Source organism: Trichechus manatus, unplaced genomic scaffold (assembly GCF_000243295.1).
Source record: "Trichechus manatus latirostris isolate Lorelei unplaced genomic scaffold, TriManLat1.0 scaffold00755, whole genome shotgun sequence".
NCBI classification, from domain to species: domain Eukaryota; kingdom Metazoa; phylum Chordata; class Mammalia; order Sirenia; family Trichechidae; genus Trichechus; species Trichechus manatus.
This window is the reverse complement of record NW_004444691.1, coordinates 3,906-9,688: the sequence shown is the minus strand read 5'-3', so window position 1 is coordinate 9,688 and position 5,783 is coordinate 3,906. Positions and strand designations below refer to the sequence as shown.

The window sequence follows — 5,783 nt, the reverse complement described above, 5'->3', positions numbered from 1 at the left end:
GAAGGGATAACAGGCAGCAAGCAAGTCAGCAGAACACATTACATTAGCCCTCAAGGCTTTGAAAATAAACCTCTGTTCTCTGAGACAATTTACACAATGGCCTGGCCCTCCAAACGCTGAGTATTGGCCACAGTCTCCAGATCCTGAGTGGAAGCCCCTTGGCCCTGGACTTCAGCTCCACCTTCCAGGCCCACTGGGACAGTAACTATGCTCCCTTGGCTTTAGGCGCACATTTCTCCCCGCCCATCTGAGTGGTGACTCCACCCTTAGAAGCACCAGAGGCCATGGCTTCACCCTTTGAAACCCCTGAGGTCATGGCCATACCTTTTGAGACTGAGGCAGCTTGGCTTCTTGTGTTTCTTGTCTCCTCAGCTTCTGCTTCTCTTTCCTGTGGCCTCTCAGCCCTTGGGCCTCAATGCCCATGTCTGCCCTGATGGGGCAAGTGTTCCAAAGCTCTGTAGCTCCACCAGTAAGTGTCCAGAGGCACACTCCGCCAGGAAGCCTCCTGCGCACAGGCACTGAGCTCTCTGGCTCCGTGGGTTGGCTCCAGCGCCATTTTGTGCTGGTCTCCTAGTTCTGATGTTGTTGGGTTTTTGCCACTGCAGGTTCTCTGCTGTTGCTGGTCCTCTGCAACTGCCTCTCCTCTATCCATTCACAGTTTCAAAACTGCTTCCACATTTTAGATATCTGTTAGAGCAGCACCCCACACCCTAGGTACCAAATTCTGTCTTAGTCATCTAGTGCTGCTACAATAGAAATACCATGAGTGGATGGCTTTAACAAAGAGAAAGTTTATTCTGTCACAGTCCAGTAGGCTGGAAGTCCAAAATCAGGGTGTCAGCTCCAGGGGAAGACTTTTGCTTCTCTTTTGGCTCTGGAGGAAGGTCCTCATTGTCATCAGTCTTCCCCTGGACTAGGAGCTTCTCTGTGCAGGAAACTCGGGTCCAAAGGATGCACTCTGCTTCTGGTGTTTCTTGGTGGTATGAGGTCCCCCATTCTCCACTTGCTTCCCTTTCCTTTTATCTCTTGTAAGAGATAAAAGGTGGTTCAGGCCACATCCCAGGGAAACTCCCTTTACATTGGATCAGGGATGAGACCTGGGTTAGGGTGGTGTTACAATCCCACCCTAATCCTCTTTAATGTAAAATTACAAACACAAAATGGAGGCCAAAACATAACACTGGGAATCATGGTCTAGCCAAATTGTACACACATTTTTGGGGGGACACAATTCAATCCATGATACCAACAATCATGAAGATGGAACAGGACTATGCAATGTTTCATTCTGTCATCCATAAAGTCTCTCTGAGTTGGAGTCAACTGGATGACACTGGTCAACAACAACGTCCACATTGAACAGGACTGATCTGTATAACCAATACCATATTGAGGAAATGATAGTGTGTGACTTCTGAGGCTAGGTCATTAAAGACAATGTGATTTCTGCCTACTTTCCCTCGGATAATTTAAGAGAAGGTAAATGCCATGTCGTGAGAACACTCAAACAACCCTATGGACTGGTTCACATGGTGAGAATCTGAGATCCATTGCCAATGCCCAACTTCAACATGCCAACATATGAGTGGGTCACTTTGGAAGCTTCCAGTTCAGCCTTCAGACGACTGCAGCTCTGAAGGACGTCTTGATAGCAACCTCATGAGAAATCTTGAGCTAAGCCATTCCCAAATTCCTGACTCACAGAAACAGTGTGTGAAAATAAATGTTTGTTGTTGTTTTAAGTTGCAGGATTTGGGGATAACTTGTTACACAGTGATAGATAGCAAAGGCAGAGTTGTAGTAAGAAATGAAGTAAAATATGGGAATAAATATGGATGTCTATCAATTGTATGAAATAAAATAATGTTTTTCAGGGTATAAGATATACATAGGGCTGCCAAACGTTTGGTTAACAGCTGACCACTTAACCACTGTGCCACCAGGGCTCCGGAAACTTTATGACAATAACATGTAACTCAGTGGGAAGATCTACAAAGCTAAAACATTCTATAGTCCTTGAATTGCCCATAAGGAGGTAAAAGTGCTTGTTTATATACATAGCTAAAGAAGATGGTTCTTTTCTCTTTCTGTTTTTTTTTAAATTTTTTGCGTTATAAAGAGTGATTTAAAAAACAATAGCTTTATTGGAGTAAAATTAACATACAATAAATTGTGTATCTGTAAAGCATACAGTTTGACATTTGACATGTATATATTCCTGAAATTATTACCACAATCAAGATAGTGAATGTATTCGTATAAATGTTTATTATTATTATGACCTCTTGATTAATTGATCTCTTGTTCATTACAAAATCCCCTTCTTTATCCCTGGTAATATTGTTTTCTGAAATCTACTTGATCTGATAGTAAAATAGTCACTCCAGTGTTTTTTTTGACTAGTGTTAGAAAGGTTAATCTTTTAAATTTTAGTCTATTTGTATTTTGCTATTTGTTTTCTATTTGTTCCATCTATTCTCTGTTCCCTTTTGCTTTTTTTTTTTGCCTTCTTATACATTGAGTATTTGTTATGATTCCTTTCTATTTCTTTTGTTGGCTTATTAGCTACAATTTTTTGTTTTGTTATCTTAGAGGTTGCTTTGAAGTTTGTAATATACCATTTTAACTTGTCATAGTCTACCTTCAAGTGATATATCACTTCACGTGTAGTATTAGAAACTTACAATGCTATAATCCATTTTTTCCTTCCCTGGCTTTATGCTATTGTTGCCATGCATTGCGCTTTTACATATATTATAAATTCCAGAGGCACTATCCACATATATCTGTAGTCCTCTTTGGTACTTTGTCCTGAAAACTTTAACCACTTCAGTTTTTCTGGACTCTCAGCTCTGTCCCCTCAACTTAGAGACTCTGCTGGGCTCCACCTGTGTTCCTCCTCCCTGTGGTGCAACCTGAAAACTCTCTCAGGGCAGCTGGCTAGTGCCATCACAGTGTTCATTTTGTTTGATTTCTGTCTCCAGTTATCACTGTCCTTCACTGCCTGATGGCCAGGGTCTTGAAAACCATCGGGGTGTGTGCGTGTGTGTGTGTATACAGGAAACCTTGGTGGTGTCGTGGCTAAGGACTACGGCTGCTAACCAAACGGTTGGTAGTATGAATCCACCAGGCACTGGTTGGAAACTCTATGGGACAGTTCTACTCTGTCCTATAGGGTTGATATGATTCAGAATTGACTCGAAGGCAATGGGTTTTGTACATGTATACATATATATGTGCATATACATATATTTTGGTTGTTTCACATGGGAAAACGTTGTTATTATCACTGTATCTTGCCTGGAAGTGAAAGTGAATTTTCCACTGAGATTTAAAATTTTGGTTGTTCTGTCTCTAATTTCTAGAAATTGTTTGATTCTTTTTCAAATCTGCAGCATCATTCTTTTTAGTGTCTTATACCTTGCACATATGTTGTTTGTCTTTTTTTTAAACAAACTCACATAATGCCCAAATCTGAAGTGTGAGCAGAACTCCTTTTGTTCTCTGTTATTTCTGTTGCATCACATTCATATTCATATCCTAGTTTTCTCATTTTCTTGGATGTCAAGAATCTATGACTTCGTGTTGATATTGGCCCTTCAAAAATCACTTGTGAGGTTTCCTGAGGACTTAGGATGTGTATGCCATCTTCTAGAGAGGCTTCCATTTGTGGACCCTACCGTCGTGCTACCTTAAAACAATTTTAAGATTGGAGAGTTCCAGACCACCTAGGCCATGCATACTTGGAGTAAAAAATCCTCTCAAGGACTGATTGCAGCCAAAAAGTCCCGAGAAAATCTTGTTTGTCTTTTCCTGTCCATTTCCACAATGCACCTCTTATCAGTTCCTAGGAAGAGAATGATAGGTTCCAGTTTCTCTTTGGTTCACACTTGCTTTGAAATTAGTGCTCCCTTGGACCCTAGCTCAATATAGGGTCCCTGAGGATTTCCCACTTGGACAACCTCTGGGACTGTCTTCCATTTCTCTGGCCCTTGCAGAGCCCTGGAATCCAGTCTCAAGTGTTTACAGTGTCTTTAGAGTGTCCTTCAGGACAAAAGTAGCTTTAGAGCTCGGATGTTTTTTGGCCATAAACTTTTATCAAAAATTGAGCCAGAAGTTCCTCATTTTCTTCTCTTTCTCTCATCTTTTTTCTTTTGTTGTATTTTACCAGCATTGTTTTTAAAAATTTCACCATGGTTATTGATCTCAGGAGTCTAACCCATCATTTACAGAACCTGAACCCGTTTAATAGTATTTTTTATTTAAAATAGATGTTCTTAATTAGATCATTTAGCCATTTGTAGCTTTAGAGCTTCTAAGTTGATATTATAGCTTGTAAGTTGACTTCTGTCTTTTCTAATCATTGAATTTCACGTTCTGTGTTGATATTTTTCATTCTTGATTTACATTAGTTACTTTCACAACCTGTTGCCCATGCAGTTTGCTTCCGTGTTCATTGATTATTTGCATAAGCCCCTCCATACCCCAACTGGCTGCTCAGATAAACGATACCGTTGCAATGTGAGCTGAGCTACATCAGGCAGGCAAGGGCAGCAAGATGGTGCCACAGACTCTGGTCCCCATGTCCCTGTTGCTCTGGGTTTTTGGTGAGAAACTTAAAAGTGCCTTGATCCTTCTAGAGTAGTGTCTTTGTAGATCTGAAAAATGGTTTTAATATGTAGTAGGAAATAATGGCTATTTCCAAAATAGACTCAGTTATGTTTTCACATGTATACTACTAAAAAGCACATTTAAAATAGGATATTTTAATGTGTCTGTGATAAAGTGTATTTAGGTAATGGTAACTGTTCGTTTGTGATTTCAGGTGTTTGTGGGGACATCATGATGAGCCAGTATCCAGCCTCCCAGGCTGTGTCTCCAGGAGAAACAATCACCATCAGCTGCAAGTCCAGCCAGAGTCCTTTATCCATCTCCATCCTGAAGAACTACTTAACCTGGTACCAGCAGAAACCAGGACAGGCTCCTGAACTGCTCATCTTTTTCGCATCCACCCGGGTATCTGCTGTCCGAGTTCAGTGGCAGTGGGTCTGGGACAGACTTCACTCTCACCATCAGCAGCCTCCAGGCTGAAGATGTGGCAGATTACTACTGTCAACAACATTATAGCACTCCGCTCACAGTGTTTCAGCCTTGGACACAAACCTTCCCAATAAGGCTACAGGCGATTAAGTCTTTACTATCCAGCCGCTTCCTTTCTGCTCAGCCCTGAACATGCAAGCTTCCTCTGTCTGCCTCAGAGGCCACATAGCCACACTAATTCCTTGGAGTGTTTGCAGGGACCAGGAGAAAATGAAGGGATGTGGCTTCTTCTGTATCACCTTTTGTTGGAGATTATAGAAGAAAACCGTTGTAAAAATCTCACAAACTTTGTTAGGAGTTGCCATATCACAGGGACCCGCATGTTGCACGTGGATAGATCCCGTGACTGAGCCAGTAAGGTTCTAGCTCTTCTCTGGAGAAGAATCCAGTGATTTTATGCCCTGATGCATCAATTCTCTCTTCCAAGTGTCTTCTTATGTCATTTTAATTTCTTGCTCTTCCGGTCTTTTTCCTTGCTCTGCAATTTCCCACCCCCCCCCAAAAAAAAATCTGAGCCTTCCTAATATTAAACTTTTGAATCTTCACGCTCCAAAACTTCCCCATAGATGGCAATATTCTTCTCTTGCTTTTTCCTTCCATTTTTCCTAGAACCTGTTTTCCAGCCAAAACTTTCCAGTCAATGTTACTGATGGTGTTTTCCTGCTCTACCTCTTTTTATTGTC

At 41.4% G+C, this 5,783-nt stretch overlaps 1 pseudogene; it reads left to right on the top strand.

Annotated features, from left to right (window-relative positions):
* The first annotated feature begins 4,558 nt into the window (after positions 1–4,558).
* Positions 4,559–5,230, top strand: LOC101351043 (immunoglobulin kappa variable 4-1-like; annotated as a pseudogene).
* The last annotated feature ends 553 nt before the right edge of the window (positions 5,231–5,783 follow it).